Source organism: Scyliorhinus torazame, chromosome 10 (assembly GCF_047496885.1).
Source record: "Scyliorhinus torazame isolate Kashiwa2021f chromosome 10, sScyTor2.1, whole genome shotgun sequence".
In the NCBI taxonomy this organism is placed as follows: Eukaryota; Metazoa; Chordata; class Chondrichthyes; order Carcharhiniformes; family Scyliorhinidae; genus Scyliorhinus; species Scyliorhinus torazame.
Window position 1 is genome coordinate 173,562,728 of NC_092716.1, and position 22,881 is coordinate 173,585,608.

The 22,881-nt window shown below is 50.2% G+C and overlaps 1 protein-coding gene across 1 annotated transcript in view; it reads right to left on the reverse strand.

The window, feature by feature from the left end:
• slc67a1 (solute carrier family 67 member 1) overlaps positions 1–22,881 on the reverse strand; it is a 192,598-nt gene that overhangs the window by 32,138 nt on the left and 137,579 nt on the right. The gene's annotated exons all lie outside the window — the stretch shown is intronic.

A 22,881-nucleotide genomic window follows, 5' to 3' on the forward strand; every position in this document is an offset into this window, starting at 1 on the left:
TGTTGCGTGTGTGGTGTTACCTCCCGCAGTGTTCAAGCACAGTGTTCATGAATCAAGGTGTGATTGGGATGCTGGCAATGACTCCCACATGCTACATGGCTCGCCCACCCACAGTAATCCACTTGAGTTGCGTGAAGTGCTCACATAAATACGATTGCCAATTCCCTATTAGCAATAGCCTCAGCAGACGTTGGGGGTTATGGGTGATTGGTAGGGCAGATGTGCAGGGACAAGGGTTGGCCCCGGAATGGGTAAATACGATCTGGGAGTTGGCATGGTGGTTGCCCTCTGTAGTGAACGTATTGCTACTGCAATTCACCACTGTATTGTACTGTACTATGTTGATGCCCCTGAAAGCTCCGCCTGTGGCTCCGCCCCCTCAGGGGTGGTATATAAACCTGTAGCCTGTAGGCGGCACTCAGTACAGAGCAGTCGCAGGCAGGCACAGATCTAGCTTATTAAAACCACTGTTTACTTCTCCTAATCGTCTTGTGTGAATTGATGGTTGCATCAATTTAATAAGCTAAGATATCGCAATGGAAGCCGCCCTCAAACCTGATCGACTGGAACTCGACCCACAGACCGCTGAAGCCAAAGAAATCTTTTCACACTGGCTCCGCTGCTTTGAAGCCTACCTCGCCTCCTCCTCATCGCCCGCCGTCACCGAGGCACACAAGCTGAATCTCCTCAACGCCCGGGTGAGCCATAGTATCTTTTTACTAATCGAGGACGCGACCACGTACGCAGACGCGGTTGCGATCCTGAAAAGACATGACTGGAGGCCGGTGAATGAAGTGTTCGCGCGGCATCTCCTCACCACATGTCATCAACACCATGGGGAATCGCAGGAGGAATATCTATGCGACCCGAGGGTACTCGCTCGGAACTGTAACTACAAGGACGTCAGGGCCTTGCAGCACATGGAACTCGCCATCCGGGACACCTATATGGCTGGAGTCCGGTCCAGCTATGTCAGACAGCGCCTGCTCGAAAAGGGCGCCCTCGACCTAGAAGAGACGGTAAAACTATCCACCTCGTTAGAGGTAGCCTTCCAGAGCCTAAATGCTTTCCCCTCCGACCACGCGATTTCCTCGTGGGCGCCGGAGGCGCGGCCATCACCCGACCCAAGGGTGCCCCAGGCCTGTGCCGCACGGCTGGCCGCCCAACCCGGGGGGCCGTCTTCCTATTTCTGCGGTCAGAACCAGCACCCCAGGCAGCGTTGTCCAGCTCGGAATGCGACCTGCAGCGACTGCGGCAAGAAAGGACATTTTGCCAAAGTCTGCTTGGCCCGACGCAAAATTCCGAAATCGCAGGCCCGACTCACAGGTCCGCAGACCCCGCAGCGTGGCTGTGTGCCTGCCGGTAACGTCCCCTTCTGACACGTCATCCGCCTCGTGCTAGCCGTGGGGGCCGCCATCTTTAACTCTGCCCGACATGTGCGACTCATGGAGGCCGCCATCTTGGCCACCATCTTCAACCATGCCCGCCATCTTGGCTGCCATCTTCAATCCTGTCCGCTATGTGCGACCCATGGGGCTGCCATTTTGGCCGCCATCTTCAACGCCGCCCGACACATGCGACCGACGGGGGCCGCCATCTTGACCGGCATCTTGGGACCCCCTCGCTACCTGCAGCTCGGCGCGGTCACTCTCGAACAGTCACGGCCCAAGCACCTCAAGAGCTCCATGATGACCGTCCGGGTCGATGGGCATGAAACGCCCTGTCTGTTCGACTCCGGGAGCACGGAGAGCTTCATCCATCCGGACACGGTAAGGCGCTGCTCGCTCCAGATTTCCCCCGCGTTTCAAACAATCGCCCTTGCTTCCGGATCACATTCAGTGCAGATCCGGGGGTACTGTGTCGCGAACCTCGCGATACAGGTCGCCGAGTACGCCAATTTTTAACTCTATGACCTTCCCCATCTCTGCGCTCCTCTCTTGTTAGGACTGGGTTTCCAGTGCAACCTCAGAATCCTGACCTTGAAGTTCAGCAGACCCCTACCCCCTCTCACCGTATGTAGCCTCGCGACCCTTAAGGTCGCCCCTCCCTCGCTCTTCGCGAACCTCATCTCCGACTGTAAACCCGTCGCCACCAGGAGCAGGCGGTAGAGTGCCCAGGACAGGACTTTTATCAAGTCGGAGGCCCAGCGGCTCTTGAGGGAGAGCCCAAGTGGTGGTCGTCAGGACAGGGGAAAAGAACTGGATGATTGTAAACTACAGCCAGACCATAAATCGGTACACGCCACTCATTGCGTACCTCCTTCCCCGCATAGCGGATATGGTTAAATCAGATTGCACACTACCAGGTTTTATCCACGGTAGATCTGAAGTCAGCGTACCACCAGCTTCCGATCCTCCCAGAAGACCGCGACTACACTGCCTTTGAGGCAGACGGCCGCCTCTTCCAGTTCCTCAGGGTCCTCTTCAGTGTCACCAATGGGGTCTCGGTCTTCCAAAGAACGATGGACTGAATGGTTGACTAGCACGGGCTGCGGGCCACGTTCCCGTACTTGGATAATGTCACCATCTGCGGCCATGATCAGCAGGACCACGACGCTAACCTTCGGAAGTTCCTCCAAACCGCCCAATCCCTTAATCTCACCTACAACAAGGAGAAATGCGTTTTCCGCACAACCCGACTAGCCATCCTCGGCTATGTCGTGGAAAACGGAGTCCTAGGGCCCGACCACATGTGCCCCCTCCTGCAACTCCCCCTTCCTCATTGCCCCAAGGCCCTGAAGAGATGCTTGGGGTTCTTCTCATATTATGCCCAGTGGGTCCTCAACTATGCGGACAAAGCCCGCCCACTTATCAAAGCCACCATCTTTCCCCTGACGACTGAGGCCCACCTGGCCTTCAGCCGCATCAAGGCAGACATTACCAAGGCCGCGATGCACACGGTGGACGAGTCCATCCCCTTCCAGGTGGAGAGCGATGCGTCAGATGTCGCCCTAGCCGCTATCCTTAACCAGGCAGGCAGGCCCATGGCCTTCTTTTCCCGTACCCTCAACGCCTCCGAGATTCGACACTCCTCTGTCGAGAAGGAAGCTCAAGCCATTGTGGAAGCTGTGCGACATTGGAGGCACTACCTGGCCGGTAGGAAGTTCACCCTCGTCACTGACGAACGGTCAACAGCCTTTATGTTCAACAACACACAGCGGGGCAAGATCAAGAATGATAAGGTCTTAAGGTGGAGAATCGAACTCTCCACCTATAATTACGATATCGTGTTTCGTCCTGGGAAGCTCAATGAGCCCCCAGATGCCCTGCCCCGCGGTACATGCGCCAGCGCGCAAGATAACCGACTTCGGCCATCCACAATGACCTCTGTCACCTGGTTTCTCTACTTCAACAAGGCCCGCATCCTGCCTTATTCCACCGAGGAGGTCAGGGCCATGACCAGGGACTGCCAAGTCTGCGCGGAGTGCAAGCCGCACTTCTATCGGCCAGACAAGGCCCACCTGGTGAAGGCCTCCCGCCCCTTTGAGCGCCTCAGTGTCGATTTCAAAGGGCCCCTTCCCTCCACTGACCGGAACGTGTACTTTCTCAACGTCGTTGACAAGTACTCCCATTTCCCCTTCGCCGTCCCATGTCCCGACATGACCACGGCCACTGTCGTTAAGGCCCTGCACAGCATCTTCACCCTGTTCGGTTTCCCCACTTACGTCCACAGTGACCGGGGCTCCTCTTTTATGAGCGATGAGCTGCGTCAATACCTGCTCGGTAAGGGCATTGCCTCGAGCAGGACTACCAGCTACAACCCGCAGGGCAACGGGCAGGTGGAGAGGGAGAACGCAACGGTATGGAAGGCCGTCCTTCTGGCCCTACGGTCTAGATGTCTCCCGGTTTCCCGCTGGCAGGAGGTCCGCCCCGACGCTCTCCACTCCATTTGGGCGCTCCTCTGCACAGCCACAAACGAGACCCTTTACGACCGTCTATTTGTCTTCCCCAGGAAGTCCATCTCCGGGGTCTCGCTTCTGTCCTGGCTGACAACACCGGGGCCTGTCCTCCTCCGGAAGCACGTGAGGAGCCATAAGTCCGACCCCCTGGTCGGGAGGGTCCAGCTCCTACATGCCAACCCTCAGTATGGGCCAACCCTCATGCGCCTACGTGGCGCACCGCGACGGACGACAGGATACAATCTCCCTCCGGGAAATGCACCCGCCGGTTCCCCAGCAACCATCACCAACGCGTCCCGCCCCTACACCGCCAACCAAATCCCTCATGGTGGGCTACCAGCTGCCCCCCTGGGGATCCTGAACACCGCCCCCGCCCCTACACGGCCTACACCCCCCCTTTCCCCATCGACAACACACCGTGATGAAGCTCCAGACGACACGCTCCCGGAGTCAACGAGTCCAACAGCTGCGGCCGCAGCGAAGCCGGAGTTGAGGCAATCACAGAGAACGATCAAGGTGCCGGACAGGCTCGATATGTGAGCCCATTTCACCCCCGCCGGACTTCAAGTGGGAATGTGGTGAACGTATTGCTACTGCAATTCACTGTACTATGTTGATGCCCCTGGGGGCTCCGCCCCCTCGGGGATGGTATATAGATCTGCAGCCTGTAGGTGGCACTCAGTACAGAGCAGTCTCAGGCAGGCATAGATCTAGCCTATTAAAACCACTGTTCACTTCTACTAATCGTCTCGTGTGAATTGATGGTCGCATCACCCCCCTAGCACTTCCTCCCCTTCCCATGGCGGCCCATCCCTGGGGACGGTCCCCCACCCCAGCTGACCTTCCCCCCCACCCCCTGCCGAGCACTGGGGCAGCAAGCCCAGCGCCCCCAGGCTCTTTGCCTGTGAGCAAAGATGTCTACTCACCTCCTCAGCTCTCTACAGAAGCCCTTCCACCAGGTTCACGTTTTTCAAAAGGAGTACTAATCGGCGGCAGTGTGAGCACTTGCTGGGGAGGCTGCTGAATGACAGGAGGTCGTTGGATACGGGGTGGCTACCGTTAATTGTATGGAAATAGGGCTTAAGTGGTGATAATTGGTTCCTCGCTTCACTAATGCAAGATCCCGATTTCGCCTACGGGAGCGGGCCAGTTGCATCACAAACTGTTTGGCGCCTGGTGTTGTTCTCATTTTCTGCCTCTCCCGCTATCCACCAGCCTTGTTTCATTTGAGCGCTCGCGTAATGAGGCCAGAGAATCACGCTCTAAGTATTGCTATCAAAGTATTGTGGATAAGACCAAATTTCATGGGGGTGGGGGTGGGTTGGACTGCAACAAAGTACAGGAAGACATCAATAAACTCAAATCGGGTGTGTAATTGACTAACTTCAAAATAGATAAATGAGGTTTAGGTTAGGTTAAGAAAATAGATAGGCCTCATACTCCTTGGAAAATAAGGGGCGGGATCCTTGGCGCCGGCGGGGCAGGCCACTCGGGCGGCGAGGAGTGGCGTGAACCACTCCGGCGTCGGGCCGCCCCGAAGGTGCGGAGTCCTCCGCACCTTCAGGGGCTAGACCAGCACTGGAGTGGTTTGTGCCGCGCCGGCTGGCGCGGAAGGGCTTGGCGCAATGCCAACCAGCGGCGAAGGGCCTCCGTCGGCCGGCGCGAGTTGGCGCATGCCCTGGAGCGCCAGTGTGTGCTGGCGTCAACCCAGCACATGAGCAGGGGTGGTTCATCTCCGCACCGGCCATCGCGGACAGCTACAGCGTCTGGCGCGGAGGAATAGAGTGCCCCCACGGCACAGGCCCGCCCGCGGATCGGTGGGCCCCGATCGCGGGCCAGGCCACCATGGGGGCACCACCCGGGGCCAAATCCCCCTGCGCGCCCCCCCCCGCCGAGGACCCCGGAGGCCGCCCTCAGAACCAGGTCCCGTCGGTAAGTCCCTGTTGTAACATATGCCGGCGGGACCGGCCGAAAACGGGCGGCCAATCGGCCCATTGCGGGCCGGAGAACCGCTGCGAGCGGCCGCCGACCGGCGCGGCATGATTCCCGCCCCCGCCAAATCCCCAGTGCCTGAGAATTCGGCAGCTGGCAGGGGCAGGATTCACGCCGACCCCCGGCGATTCTCCGACCCGGCGGGGGGGGTCGGAGAATCCCACCCAAGGAGTTTAAATTAGATAAGGACAAGAATGATTTGAGATAGAGATATTCAAATCATTAAAAGTGACGATGCAGGTTATGAGGCCAAATAAGACCAAACAAAACATTTCTGGTGAGATCGAATTGAGAAGCTGAGGAGTTACGTTAAACTTGGGTAGAGCCTTGAATAGAGCACAGTTGGACTACTGTGAACAATTTGAGACTCCATATGTAAAAAGGAAACAGAAATGGCATAAAAGGTTTACTGGAATTATACCAGAACTGAAAGGTTACGTATGTAGTAAATTCTTTATTATCTGGTATGTGTGGGGAATGGGTGGTGCCAGTTAATCAAAAATGCCGGTCAACATCTAGGCATTCCATTCACCGATGGAATACATTGCAATACTTGTAGCATGAACTAATCTGCAACTACACCGGAAGTAAATACCAGTGATACTTCTACATCTAAATCTTTAATAGTACTTTAAACATAAAGTATAAAATAATTCAGTATACAGGCACAGGTTCCAGATAACTTCATAACTGCTTGCAGTTGGTAACGTGATGGTTCGCATTCGGGGAACATCAGTAATTCTAGTTAATAGAGCATTCCGATTGGTAGAGTGCAGGATAACACAGATTTGACTGTATCTATCAAGAAAGATTGAACAACCTGGGTGGATTCTTTTCACTGGAAATGAGTGAGGGGTGACATGGGTTGTGGGGATGAGACCCATGCAGACATGGGGAGAATGAGCAAACTCCACACGGACAATGACCCGGGACAGGGATCGAACCCGGGATCTCTGCGCCGTGAGGCCGCAGTGCTGACCACTGCGCCACCGTGCTGCCCGAGTAGCACATGTATTAAGGAAAAAATAAATAAACATATGAGGGATGCAGCCCTTAGAATTTCGGCGGGAGCGGAGTGCAGGGGCCTGTCGGGAGGTGAGTATTTGCTTTAAAAACATTTACCTTGCAGGAGCAGCCCTTAGAATTTTGGCAGGAGCGGAGTGCAGGGGCCTGTTGGGAGGTGAATATTTGCTTTAAAAACACTTACCTGGTCCCGTTCCTGTTCTTCTTTTCTGTTTTATTTATTTATTTATTTTTATATATAAGGCGGGAACCGGAAGTTCGACCCGGAACCGGAAGTTCGACCCGTGGGTCAATTATGACCCACTACTACACGTGTAGTGTCTCCCACCTGCCCTCCTCCTCTAACCTAATAATAAGACCCATTGGTGTGAGCGAAGTGCCATATTATATTATTATTATTTTAAATTTTTTTTTAAATTTATTAACCAGATCTTGGTTGGAAGTTAGCGGGATGGCAGGGAAGGGAGTGCAATGTTCCTCCTGCAGGATGCTTGAGGTGAGGGATGCCGTTAGTGTCCCGACTGATTTTACCTGCAGGAAGTGCAGCCATCTCCAGCTCCTCCAAGACCGAGTTAGGGAACTGGAGCTAGAGTTGGATGAACTTCGGATCATTTGGGAGGCAGAGGGGGTCATAGATAGCAGCTTCAGGGAATTAGTTACACCAAAGATTGGAGATAGGTGGGTAACTGTAAGAGGGACTGGGAAGAAGCAGTCAGTGCAGGGACCCCCTGCGGCCGTTCCCCTGAGTAACAAGTATACCGCTTTGGATACTTGTGGGGGGGAGGGGGGACTTACCAGGGGTAAGCCATGGGGTACGGGCCTCTGGCACGGAGTCTGTCCCTGTTGCTCAGAAGGGAAGGGGGGAGAGGAGCAGAGCATTAGTAATTGGGGACTCGATAGTCAGGGGCACAGATAGGAGATTTTGTGGGAGTGAGAGAGACTCACGTTTGGTATGTTGCCTCCCAGGTGCAAGGGTACGTGATGTCTCGGATCGTGTTTTCCGGGTCCTTAAGGGGGAGGGGGAGCAGCCACAAGTCGTGGTCCACATTGGCACTAACGACATAGGTAGGAAAGGGGACAAGGATGTCAGGCAGGCTTTCAGGGAGCTAGGATGGAAGCTCAGAACTAGAACAGAGTTGTTATCTCTGGGTTGTTGCCCGTGCCACGTGATAATGAGATGAGGAATAGGGAGAGAGAGCAATTAAACACATGGCTACAGGGATGGTGCAGGCAGGAGGGATTCAGATTTCTGGATAAGTGGGGCTCTTTCTGGGGAAGGTGGGACCTCTACAGACAGGATGGTCTACATCTGAACCTGAGGGCCACAAATATCCTGGGGGGGAGATTTGTTAGTGCTCTTTGGGGGGGTTTAAACTAATGCAGCAGGGGCATGGGAACCTGGATTGTAGTTTTAGGGTACGGGAGATTGAGAGTATAGAGGTCAGGAGCACAGATTTGACTTCGCAGGAGGGGGCCAGTGTTCAGGTAGGTGGTTTGAAGTGTGTCTACTTCAATGCCAGGAGTATACGAAATAAGGTGGGGGAACTGGCAGCATGGGTTGGTACCTGGGACTTCAATGTTGTGGCCATTTCGGAGACATGGATAGAGCAGGGACAGGAATGGTTGTTGCAGGTTCCGGGGTTTAGGTATTTTAGTAAGCTCAGAGAAGGAGACAAAAGAGGGGAGGTGTGGCGCTGCTAGTCAAGAACAGTATTACGGTGGCGGAGAGGATGCTAGATGGGGACTCTTCTTCCGAGGTAGTATGGGCTGAGGTTAGAAACAGGAAAGGAGAGGTCACCCTGTTGGGAGTTTTCTATAGGCCTCCAAATAGTTCCAGGGATGTAGAGGAAAGGATGGCGAAGATGATTCTGGATAAGAGCGAAAGTAACAGGGTGGTTATTATGGGAGACTTTAACTTTCCAAATATTGACTGGAAAATATATAGTTCAAGTACATTAGATGGGTCGTTTTTTGTACAATGTGTGCAGGAGGGTTTCCTGACACAATATGTTGACAGGCCAACAAGAGGCGAGGCCACATTGGATTTGGTTTTGGGTAATGAACCAGGCCAGGTGTTAGATTTGGAGGTAGGTGAGCACTTTGGGAACAGTGACCACAATTCGGTGACGTTTACGTTAGTGATGGAAAGGGATAAGTATACCCCGCAGGGCAAGAGTTATAGCTGGGAGAAGGGCAATTATGATGCCATTAGACATGACTTGGGAGGGGTAGGTTGGAGAAGTAGGCTGCAAGTGTTGGGCACACTGGATATGTGGAGCTTGTTTAAGGAACAGCTACTGCGTGTTCTTGATAAGTACGTACCGGTCAGGCAGGGAGGAAAGCGTCGAGCGAGGGAACCGTGGTTTACCAAAGAAGTGGAATCTCTTGTTAAGAGGAAGAAGGAGGCCTATGTGAAGATGAGGTGTGAAGTTTCATTTGGGGCGCTTGATAGTTACAAGGTAGCGAGGATGGATCTAAAGAGAGAGCTAAGACGAGCAAGGAGGGGACATGAGAAGTATTTGGCAGGTAGGATCAAGGAAAACCCAAAAGCTTTCTATAGGTATGTCAGGAATAAAAGAATGACTAGGGTAAGAGTAGGGCCAGTCAAGGACAGGGTTGGGAAATTGTGTGTGGAGTCTAAAGAGATAGGCGAGATACTAAATGAATATTTTCGTCAGTATTCACTCAGGAAAAAGAGAATGTTGTGGAGGAGAATGCTGAGACCCAGTCTATTAGAATAGATGGCATTGAGGTACGTAGGGAAGAGGTGTTGGCAATTCTGGACAGGCTGAAAATAGATACGTCCCCGGGGCCTGATGGGATTTATCCTAGGATTCTCTGGGAAGAGATTGCTGAGCCTTTGGCTTTGATTTTAATGTCATCATTGGCAACATGAATAGTGCCAGAGGACTGGAGGATAGCAAATGTGGTTCCTTTGTTCAAGAAGGGGAGTAGAGACAACCCCGGCAACTATAGACCGGTGAGCCTCACGTCTGTTGTGGGTAAAGTCTTGGAGGGGATTATAAGAGACAAGATTTATAATCATCTAGATAGAAATAATATGATTAGGGATAGTCAGCATGGCTTTGTGAAGCGTAGGTCATGCCTCACAAACCTTATCGAGTTCTTTGAGAAGGTGACTGAACAGGTAGACGAGGGTAGAGCAGTTGATGTGTGTATGGATTTCAGCAAAGCGTTTGATAAGGTTCCCCACGGTAGGCTATTGCAGAAAATACGGAGGCTGGGGATTGAGGGTGATTTAGAGATGTGGATCAGAAGTTGGCTAGCTGAAAGAAGACAGAGGGTGGTGGTTGATGGGAAATGTTCAGAATGGAGTTCAGTTACAAGTGGCGTACCACAAGGATCTGTTCTGGGGCCGTTGCTGTTTGTCATTTTTATAAATGACCTAGAGGAGGGCGCAGAAGGGTGGGTGAGTAAATTTGCAGACGACACTAAAGTCGGTGGTGTTGTCGACAGTGCGGAAGGATGTTGCAGGTTACAGAGGGACATAGATAAGCTGCAGAGCTGGGCTGAGAGGTGGCAAATGGAGTTTAATGTAGAGAAGTGTGAGGTGATTCACTTTGGAAGGAATAACAGGAATGCGGAATATTTGGCTAATGGTAAAATTCTTGGAAGTGTGGATGAGCAGAGGGATCTCGGTGTCCATGTACATAGATCCCTGAAAGTTGCCACCCAGGTTGATAGGGTTGTGAAGAAGGCCTATGGAGTGTTGGCCTTTATTGATAGAGTGGTTGAGTTCCGGAGTCATGAGGTCATGTAGCAGCCGTACAAAACTCTGGTATGGCCGCATTTGGAGTATTGCGTACAGTTCTGGTCACCTCATTATAGGAAGGACGTGGAAGCTTTGGAATGGGTGCAGAGGAGATTTACCAGGATGTTGCCTGGTATGGAGGGAAAATCTTATGAGGAAAGGCTGATGGACTTGCGGTTGTTTTCGTTGGAGAGAAGAAGGTTAAGAGGAGACTTAATAGAGGCATACAAAATGATCAGGGGGTTAGATAGGGTGGACAGTGAGAGCCTTCTCCCGCGGATGGAAATGGCTAGCACGAGGGGACATAGCCTTAAACTGAGGGGTAATAGATATAGGACAGAGGTCAGAGGTAGGTTCTTTACACAAAGAGTGGTGAGGCCGTGGAATGCCCTACCTGCAACAGTAGTGAACTCGCCAACATTGAGGGCATTTAAAAGTTTATTGGATAAGCATATGGATATAATGGCATAGTGTAGGTTAGATGGCTTTTGTTTTTTGACTTCCCATGTCGGTGCAACATCGTGGGCCGAAGGGCCTGTACTGCACTGTATCGTTTTATGTTCTATGGGTGGAAGAAAAGTAGATTATGTTGACAGGTTTGGATGAATAGAGCTGGGAGGAGGGTCATGGGGAGCATAAACATCAGCAGGACCCAGTTGGGCCAAATGGTCTATTTCTTGTTGTCCATTCTATGTAATTTGCATATAGTAAGGTCCCACAAACATCATTTGGATGAATATCCTGCTATTCTTTTTTCATGGGCTTCAGTTGGGAAATAAATGATGACCAGACACTGAGAAAATTCCCTGCTCTTCAATGAATAGTGGCATGGGAACATTTGTCGATCTAAAAGTGCTCATGTGGCTCAATCGTCAAAAGTGCAGCACTCCCTCAGTAGTACAATGATGTAAAACAGGGATGATAAGGGTAGCGCGGTGGCGTAGTGGGTTAGCACAGCTGCCTCACGGCGCCGAGGTCCCAGGTTCGATCCCGGCTCTGGGTCACTGTCCATGTGGAGTTTGCACATTCTTCCCGTGTTTGCGTGGGTTTCGCCCCCACAACCCAAAGATGTGCAGGTTTGGTGGATTGGCCACTCTAAATTGCCCCTTAATTGGAAAAACATTAATTGGGTACTCTAAATTTATATTAAAAAAAACAGGGATGATAAAACCTGGTAATGTAAAAGTCTCTAATGCCAGGGCAGCACGGTGGCACAGTGGATAGCACTGCTGCCTCACTGCGCCGAAGTCCCAGGTTCGATCCTGGCCCCGGGTCAGTGTCCATGTGGAGTTTCCACATTCTCCCCGTGTTTGCATGGGTTTCGCCCCCACAACCCAAAAGATGTGCAAGCTAGGCAGATTGGCTACGCTAAATTGCCCTTTAATTGGAAAAAATTAATTGGGTACTCTAAATTTATTTTTAAAAAGACCCTAATGCCTGAAAGACAGATTGGCAAACAAAAGAGGATTTTTTAAAATGGGATGATTCAGGGAGTTGGTATGGTATGCCAAGATTATGAGAAGCTACAACAGGCAGAGAGGACAGATCTGCCTAAAGGCCATGAACGTTTGAGTGATGTGCATTGTAATCAATCAGCCACAACAGCTGTCAGTTAGCGAAGCGTTTCAGTTTCCCGCATCTTGACACCCAGGGCTTGATTTTCTCACCACGCCAATCTGGTTATGCCGGGTGAATAGCAGGAGGCTCCAAAAATGGGATTTGCGCCGGACGTCAAACAGTTTGCCATTCCCCCAGCCTGCTCCCGATGACGTGATCAGGACTTTGCTCAGAAAGGGCGAGAACCGGGTAAAACCTAATTTGCATTAATGTTCATCTTATTAACTAGAATAAAGTCAAATGCACCGGCCTCCTTGGAGTCCCCCCCCCCCCCCGCCCCCATTGGAGAGGTGGTGGTATTGTCACTGCACTTGTAACCCAGAGACCCAGGATAATGATTTGGGGACCCAGGTTCGAATCCCACCACGGCAGGTGATGGAATTTAAACTCAGTAAAATATCTGGAATTAAAAGTCTAATGATGACCATGAAACCATTGTTGATTGTCGTAAAAAAGACATCTGGTTCATTCATGTCCTTTAGGGAAGGAAATCTGTCATCCTTACCTGGTCTGGCCTACATGTCACTCTAGATCCACAGCAATGTGGTTGACTCTTAAATGCTCTTTGAAATTGCCTAGCAAGCCACTCAGTTGTATTCAACTGCTACAAAAATTCAACAAAGGAATGAAACCGGATGGACCACCCAGCATCGAACCAGGCACCAGAAGCAACAATGCCAAACCCTGCCCTGTTGACCCTGCAAAGTCCTCCTTACTAACATCTGGGGGCTTGTGCTCAAGTTGGGAAAGTTGTCTCACAGACTAGTCAAGCAACAGCCGGACACAGTCATACTCTCAGAATCATACCTTCCAGACAATGTCCCAGACACCACTATCACTATTCCTAGTTATGTCTTGTCTCACCAGCAAGACAGACCCAGCAGAGGTGGTGGCAAAGTGGTATACAGCCAGGAGCAAGTTGCCCTGGGAGTCCTCAACATCAACTCTGGACCCCATGAAGTCTCATAGCTTCAGGTTAAACATGGGCAAGGAAGCCTTCCTGTTGATTACCATGTACCAACGACCATCAGCTGATGAACCAGTACGTCTTCATGTTGAAGACCACTTGGAGGAAAAATTGGAAAGTGGCAAGGGTGCAGAATATGCGCAGGGTGGGGGACTTCAATGCCCATCACAAAGAGTGGCTCGGTACTATCACCACAGACGGAACTAGCCAAAAGGACATAACTGCTAGACTGGGTCTGCAGCAGGTGGTGAGGGAACCAACAAGAGGGAAAAACATACTTGACCTTATCCTCACCAATCTGCCTGCTACAGAATCATCTGTCCATGACAGTATCGGTAAAAGTGACCACCACACAGTCCTTGTGGAGACAAAGTCCCGTCTTCACATTGAGATTGCCCTCCATTGAGTCGTGTGGCACTACCACCGTGTTAAATGGGATAGACTTCGGACAGATCTAGCAACTCAAGACTGGGCATCCATGAGGCGCTGTGGACCATCAGCAGCAGCAGAAATGTATTCAACCACCATCTGCAACCTCATGGCCTGGCATATCCCCCACTCTAACATCACCACCAAGGCAGGGGATCAACCCGGGTTCAATGAGGAGTGCAGGAGAGCATGCCAGGAGCAACATCAGGCATACCGAAAAATTAAGTGTCAACCTGGTGAAGCTACAACTTAGGGCTACTTGTGTGCTAAACAGCATAGCAGCAAGTAATAGACAGGCTAAACGATTCAACAACAAACGCTTCAGATCTAAACTCTGCAATCGTGCCACATCCAGCCGTGAATGGTGGTGGACAATTAAACAACTCACTGGAGGAGGAGGCTCCACAAATATCCCCATCCTCAATGATGGAGGAACCCAGCACATGTGTGCAAAAGACAAGGCTGAGGCATTCGCAACAATCTTCAGCCACAAGTGCCGAGTGGATGGTCCATCTCGGTCACCTCCGGATGTACCCAGCATCACAGATGTCAGTCTTCAGCCAATATGATTCATTCCACGTGATATCAAGAAATGGCTGAAGGCACTGGGTACTGCGAAGGCTATGGGCCCTGACAATATTCCGACAATAGTACTGAAGACTAGCCAAGCTGTTCCAGTACAGCTACAACACTAGCATCTACCCGGCAATGTGGATAATGTCCAGCTATGTCCAATACACGAGAAACAGGACAAATCCAACCCAGCCTATTACCGCCCCATCAGTCTAATCTCCATCGTCAGCAAAATGATGGAAGGAGTCATCAACAGCATTATCAGAGCGGCATGTGCTCAGCAATAAGCTGCCAGAGTCACTCGGCTCTTGACCTCATTACAGCCTTGGTTCAAACATGGGCAAAAGAGCTGAATGTCTGAGGTGAAAGTGACTGCCCTTGACATCAAGACAGCATTTGACCAAGTATGGCATCAAGGAGCCCAAGCTAAACTGGAGTCAATGGGAATCATGGGGAAAACTCTTCACTAGTTGGAGTCGTAACTGGCACAAAGGAGGATGGTTCTGGTGGTTGGAGGTCAATCATATCAGCTCCAGGATATCACTGCAGGAGTTTCTCAGGGTAGTGTCCTAGGCCCAACCATCTTCAGCTGCTTCGTCAATGACCTCCCTTCCATCATAACATTAGAAGTAGGGATATTTGCGGATGACTGCACAATGCTCAGCACCATTTGCGACTCCGCAGATAATGAAACAGTCCAAATGCAGCAAGACCTGGACAATATCCAGGCTTGGGCTGACAAGTAGCAAGTTGCATTCGAGCAACACAAGTGCCAGGCAATGACCATCTCCTACAAGAGAGGATCTAACCATCCCCCATGACATTCAATGGCATTACCATCGCTGAATCCCCCACAATCAACATCCTGAGGGTTACCATTGATCAGAAACTCAATTGGACTAGTCATACTAATACTGTGGCTACCAGGGTAGGTCAAAGGCTAGGAATCCTAAGCCGAGTAGCTCAAGGACATCGTAGCTGATGTACCAGTGCTGGGGTTGATCTGGGGCCTGGAGGTTTGCGTAGGTGAGGGATTCAAGCCATCTATAAATATTGTGGAGATCCATAACAGGGCCAGCCACAGCTGCAGCCTGTCTGTCCTTCCAAGCTTTCATAGAACAGAGCCATGCAGCAGCTTGCCTTGTGAAAGTCTATTTCACCCCTTGAGGTTGCAACAGGCTCTGTGTTTTTCAATGTTGCAGTCAGCCTTCTTTTCTACCTTTGTACTTGGGTGTTCACATTCCATTTCATACCCCTCTTCCCTGATCATCCTCTTCCCCCGTCCCCTGCCTTTCTCCTTAACCCCTGATCCCCTTTTTAATCAAGAACCTATCTATCTCAGTCTTAAAGTCACTCAGTGACTTGACCTCCACAGCCTTCTGCGGCAATGAGTTCCACAGATTCACCACCCTCTGGTTGGGGAAATTCCTCCTCATCTCAGTTTTAAAAGATCGTCCCTTCAGTTTGAGCTGTGCCCTCAGGTCCTCGTCTCTCCTACTCGTGGAAACATCTTCTCAATGTCCACTCTATCCAGGTCTCAGTATGCTGTAAGTTTCAATCAGATCCCCCCTCATTTCATTTCATCCTTCTAAACTCCATCGAGCACAGACTTAGAGTCCTCAACCACTCCTCATATGAAAGGCCTTCATTCCAAGAATCATTCTTGTGAACCTCCTCTGGACCCCCTCCAAGGCCAGCACATCCTTCTTTCGATATGAGGTCTAAAGCTGCTCACAATATTCTAAATGGGGTCTGACCAAAGCCTTATACAGCTTCAGCAGTACATCCTGCTCTTGTACTGTAAGCCTCTCGAAATGAATGCCAAGACTGCATCTGCCTTCCAAACTGCCATCTGAATCTGTTAACCGTAAGAGAATCCTGAACCAGGACTCCGAAGTCCCTTTGTGCTTAAGTCAAGTCTGATTCCTGTCTTTTTGCTGACAACACGTTCACACCCATCCTCACGACAGAGTCTGCATTGGGGGTTTTTGATTTTTGACCACTGTGGGGGTGGGGATGTCTGTGTGTGTAGTGTGGGCAGGCCTGTTCTGAAGATTAAAATGGCAGAGGCTTTACATGTTTCAGGTGTTTTACTGCCAATCATTTTAATGTGACAATTATCCATTCCCCCTAGTTATGAATAGTGACTTAATCAGTGCCTACTCTGGACTCCTAATACTTCTTGGATCCTCTGTTGTCTAGTGCCTCCACCTGACGTGCATCAGCAGCTGTGTGGTGCTCATAGCAGGTGGCATGTGTGGGCACCTCGATATTAAGGGGCTGTGATGGTGAGAACCATGAGGTTCTGAGGAACAAGCTTGGAGGTCAGATGTTGGGAGGGTGTGAGGTTTCAGTCAGTGGACTGATGGGGTGGAGGTTGGGAATTGAAAGGTGGCAGGTGGGACTGATGCCAGGAGAGAGGTGGTAACGTATCCTTGCAGCTCACAGGGGGTCATTCATCTTCTTCCTGGTCAGGTTGCCTGCATACATTTCAGCTACCACTGCCTCCCAGGCAGCATTGGGCACTGTGTTGCTGGTTCTCCTGCACCCTCTGGGGTACAGGGTTCCCTGCCTCTCGTCCACGGCGTCCAGGAGCCTGGACAGGTTGGCATCCCCAAATTGAGGAGCTGGTCTCCGCGCTGCCATCCTCCTGGCTTGACTGGGAGTGAATGTTGAGGGACCGTTTAAATGTTGTTCCCCTTGGTAGCTGCCAGCAGCTGTGGTGCAAGTCGGGTGAATGAGACTCGTCAGGCATGGTGAGTTTAATGTGGGGGGCTCCATTTTTTCATTTAATGTGGGTGAATACTTAAAAAAAAAATTTAGAGTATCCAATCATTTTTTCCAATAAAGGGGCAATTTAGCGTGGCCAATCTGTCTACCCTGCACATCTTTGGGTTATGGGGGTGAGACCCATGCAGACACGGGGAGAATGTGCAAACTCTCCACAGACAGTGACCCGGAGCCGGGATCAAACCTGGGTCCTTGGCGCTGTGAGGCAGCAGTGCTAACCACTGCGCCACATGCCGCCCCGAGTGTGAGTGAATACTGATCTCGATTACACCATTACAGCTAGCGCAAATCACCCCACAAATCCCACCCAAAATGACCAGTCATTTTTGTGTGAATCCCACCCCTTGTTCCAGGTCGACTATTAAGTGGCCTTGAGTCTCTTTCTGTCATTACCTGGAACTGAGAGTTTAGAATCTGAAACATCAAGAAGGATGCTTTATGGACACCACTTTTTCTTCAACCTATTCCCAACATAACCTGCCCTGAAAGAGCTCTCTCATGAGCTCCCTGCTTGTGTATTGCATAGTGAATGGCCTTGGTCAGACTCAGTTCAACAAGTTGCACCTTCCACTCCCTGATGCCAACAATACTTTCCCAATATTCCCTCCCTGCAATCGCTGAATATAACTGAGAAGCGCAATTGTCAGAGATAAATAGGATCAGCCCAGTTGCAAGTCATTTCCATGTGTAACATTGGTCTCTCCTTCATTTTGCATTTGAATGTACTGCCTTTGGGCATTTTTTGAGTTGCACCGTTTCCCACGGTTGCACTCCCAGCTATTTGTCACACAATTTACATTCCACTCACAGCTTCACAGGTATCAAATCATTATCCATTGTGAGTAAGCAAGCAGTGGAAACTCAGGTATTTCAAGTTTAAAATCAACATCACATTAAGCAGGGCTGGGTTAAAGCTACTCATCTGGTCTGGGTTCCAATCTCACTTTATAATACCATATTAACAAAAGTTCAAAAGAACAATTGAAATCCAACAGCCAGCACTTGAGTGTGTGTGTGTGTGTGTGTGCATGGCGGCGGGCGGGGGGGGGGTCACCGACAACAGCCCCTCCAACAAGGAGCAGGGAGGTATCATCGGAAACGTCGGGAAAACTTTCCTTGCAAAGTCCCGCACCTGCTTACACCTAAAGGCCTCCCCCCGCAGAATCCCAAACTTCTCTGTCAGCTCCTCCAAACTCACGAAGCCCTTCCAAAATGAGGTCCTTCCTTTCCACCACCCCCCCCCCCCCCCTCCCCAAAACCTAGCATCCAGTCTCGCCGGCTCAAACACATGATTGTCTCGAACTGGCATCAGCTTCGACTCCGCCCCCAACTTAAAATGCTGCTGACATTGCCTCCAAATCCTCAGTGTGGCCACCACCACCGAACTACATAGGCTTTTCCCTGGGCAAACGGGAGCAGCACCGTTGCCTGCACCTGCAACCCGACTCTCTCCAAGAGCCTGCCTCCATCCTCACACACATCGCTTCTGGTTCCCTAACCCAAAGAACAAAGAACAAAGAACAAAGAAATGTACAGCACAGGAACAGGCCCTTCGGCCCTCCAAGCCCGTGCCGACCATACTGCCCGACTAAACTACAATCTTCTACACAAAGATTCTACACAAAAGACCCAGCCCTGCACCTTCTCGCCGTTCACCGCCCAATAATAATACATCAGATTTGGAAGAGCCAAACTCCCCCAACTGTCGCCCTCCCTGAAGCACCGTCTTCCGAATCCTCGCCACCTCACCTGCCCGTGCAAACGACAAAATCAAGCGTTCCACCCCCATAACAAATGCCTTTGGCAAGCACTGGAATAAAAATAAAAACCGCGGCAAGATATTCATCTTTACTGCTTGCACCCACTCTGCCAATGATAAGGGGAGACTGGGCAGCACGGTGGTGGAGTGGTTAGCACTGCTGCCTCACAGCACTGAGGGTCCAGGTTTGATCCCGGCCCCGGGTCACTGTCCGTGTGGAGTTTGCACATTCTCCCTGTGTTTGCATGGGTTTCGCCCCCACAACGCAAAGATGTGTAGGTTAGGTGGATTGGCCACGCTAAATTGCCCCTTAATTGGAAAAAAAATAATTGGGTACTCTAAATTTTTAAAAAAGATATGAAGGGTAGGTGAATTGGCCACTCTAAGTTGCCCCTTAATTGGGGAAAAAAAGAATTGGGTACTTTAAATTTATCAACAAATCTGCCTCAACCTTACCTAACCAGGCTCGTAAAATGTAATTTACGGAGCTGGGTTCAGTCCCAAGCCGCCTTCACTCCCAGTACCTGAAATGAGTAGTCACCACACGAAACAGCAATTCCCCAGGCCAGCTGGCATTCTCCACCCTTGCTGTCCACTCGATTAATTAATGGTTCAAAGACAGAATGTAAATTGTACAGGGATTCCAACGTCCAATTGACTGTGTACATGCAGGCATTTGCTGAGTGAAGTATGGCTACTGTCAACCAAGGATTGGTTTGCGTGGGTCTCACACTACAATCCAAAAAGATGTGCAGGGTAGGTAAATTGGCCACACAAAATTGCCCTTTATTGGAAAAAAAAATTTGGCCACTCTAAATGCATTAAAAAAAACGAGGATTGGTTTAGCTCATATAACTGAACTGTGAAGGACAGGAATATTGAACTTACTTAATTTGCATTGCGATGGGGATGGCGCTGAGAACCAGGGTTCGAATCCCGATCCTGGGTCACTGTCCGTGTGGAGTTGCATATTCGCCCCGTGTCTGCATGGGTTTCACCCCCACAACCCAAAGGTGTGCAGGTTAGGTGGATTGGTGACGCTAAATTACCCCTTAATTGGAAAACAAATAAATAATTGGGTACTCTAAATTTAAAATAAATAAATAAATAAATCCCTCAATTAAAAAAATAATAATTTGCATTACAATCGAGTTGAGTTGGACAATGCAACTAATGCAGCCCAACTCCTGAACATTGGGAGCAGCAAAGTGCCCAGCATTACCAGCTCCAGGAAGCTGGAACCAGCAAAACCACAAATGAGAAACAGAAGGAAAATCCAATTCTGATTGGGCACAGTCTAAACTTCCCCCTTAATATGATGCTGCCAAAATCACCCTGGTGGGAAAACACCCCTGAGGTCACCAGAACTGGGATCTCACCTGGTCGTTAGAACAGCAATTTGCACAGAATAAGGGTATATAGGAAAAGTCCCAATGATTGGGAGCAGCATAACTGACTGTTATGGGACTTTGGGCCATTTCTTTAGAAAATATCACATCCATTAATGAGCTTAGTGTCAAAACCACTATGCAGTGTGTTTCAATTTTGGGATTCCTTACCAAGGTAAATAGCAGCCTGCTGAACATGCAAGAGTGCAGCTTATTGCACCTCAGCGACTACCAAGTGTTCACAATGATGGCCCCAGAGGTCATTGATTTAGTCAAGAGGCAACAATTGCCACTCTTCTGGCAGAGACATTTTACTGCAGGGAGGCAACTTCACCATTACTGGTGGTGGGCAGTCATGTCTTCAAAGCAGATGGACTACACAAAAACACTCTGTTGCAGCTAATCAATGTAAATGCCCGGTCTCTTAAAAAACAAACCATCTTCCTGCTGCTCCCACGTTTCTGCTTAAACGTTGCAGAAACACAATCTCTCTACACAAGTCCCGACATATTGGGAAGAAATCAAGGTGAACATCAAGAGGTTCTTCATCCTGAATGGTGTTCAAAAGGGGAGAGGGACACACACCAGGAACTATCCCAGCTCTAGAAAATCATCTGGAATCTGTTCCTGTTTGAGTCGATGGAGGTTGATGTTCGGGAGGAACTCCAAGTGGTGAAGAACCAGCAGGCTTCCCTCGGTACCTTGAAGATCATCTTTAAGATCTTCCAGTCCAGAGTCTGCTCCTTGGATTGGGATGAGATGTGGCCAAATTATTTATCCAGAAGGAACAGAGGGACCTTAGTTATTAGCTGCCTGAAGAAAGAAAACAGCGTGGCAATATCTCACAGCCAGATTCACTAAGGATCAACAAATATTCTTATGCCAGATTGTACAATGTGAAGCCTGACAGACAGCATTACTTCCCTGTCCTTTAGTACTCAATCTCAGATGTTTTAGATGACAGCAAATGTGAAAACCTGGATAAATCTGAACTCTGGATGAACTTATCAAGGCTGTCAGGTCCTTCACAACAAGTAGAATTCACAGAAGTGACTGTTTACCGGCCCGTTTTGAGTCTGGGAAATTGTAGCCACCATTATCCTCATAGCCATCCTTGTGTGTGGCTGCATCAAGCTTGCATAGTACTCAGTACTCTAAGGCCAAGTGTTAGTACATGCTGAGGCTAGGCTCGATCTATCCCTGGTGTTGAGAAGAATGGGTCCTTTCATGTTGCCCCAGAATTCTACATTTAGTTGGAATATGCTATACCAGTGTTTTTCAAACTTTTTTCCCGGGGACCTATTTTTACGAATCGTCCAATCTTCAGGACGCACGCCGCCCAATCTTCGTGACCCACCATTTTTGCTCAACTTTAATGCAACAGGCGGCCATGGAGGAGTAGGTCGCACATTTGATAGCTCCTGCCTGTGATGGACTTTTGGACCTTTTTCTCCCGTTTGTTTCTGGATTTTATTGGATGAATCGGTGGAGAGTGAGACGGTGAGGAGAAATCCCCCTCCAGCGTATGGAGAATTGGACCAGAAGTGGGCGTGTGAGAAGACAAAATACTATAAGAAAGACGCGAGCAGAGCTGGCAACGTGGGAAAGCATGGCGGAGAACCAGGGCCGCGGGGAGATGGCACAGTGATCGACGGAGCAGCTGGTGAAGTTTTTTGAGGATTGCTTCGCCAAGCTTAAGGAGGCACACAAGAAATCCACCGGCTTGCGACCCAGGAGGTGGAGAAAATGGTGTCCGAGCACGAGGAATACCTAACTGAGCTGGAGACCAAGGTGGAGATGAGGAATGACCACCAGAAAAGAATGCAGGAGAAGCTGGAGGACTTGGAGAACAGGTCCAGGAGGCAGAACCTGAGAATCGTTGGCCTCCCTGAGGGCAGTGAGGGATCGGATGCGAGGACCTATGTGACGAACATGCTGGAGAAGTTGATGGGGGCTGAGGTATTCCCTTAGCCCCTGGAAGTGGATAGAGCGCACAGAGCTCTCGCGAAGAAGCCCCGAGCGAACAAGCTGCCGAGGGCGATGGTGGTACGCTTTCACCGATTCTTGGACAAGGAACACATTCTGCGGTGGGCCAAGAAAGAACAGAGAAGTAGGTGGGAGAATTGTGAGCTGTGCATTTATCAAGACCTGGGCGCGGATTTGGCCAAGATGCGAGCCGGGTTTAATCGCGCAAAATCGGCCCTCTTTAAGGGGGTGAAGTTCGGGATCTTGTACCCAGCGCATCTGTGGGTCACATTTGAGGACCGGGAATTTTACTTCGAAACACCAGCCGATGCATTGACTTTCATCAGGGAAAAAAGACTGGATGTGAACTAAAGACACTGAATCCTTGGGGAGAGTACTGCAATGGCGATTTGTTGACAATCACTTTTGTGCTGGTTTGAATAAGTACTGCTTTGTGCAATAAGGGTTTTTTCTTTTTTTTTTTTAAATTTAGAGTATCCAATTCATTTTTTCCAATTAAGGGGCAATTTAGCGTGGCCAGTCCACCTACCCTGCACATCTTTTGGGACAGTGACCTAGAGCCGGGATCGAACTTGGAATCTTGGCGCCATGAGGCAGCAGGGCTAACCCACTGCGCCACCGTGCTGCCCTATAAGGGGCTGTTTCGATGGCTAAAGTTAACTTTGTCTTATTGGAAGCTGGGTGGGG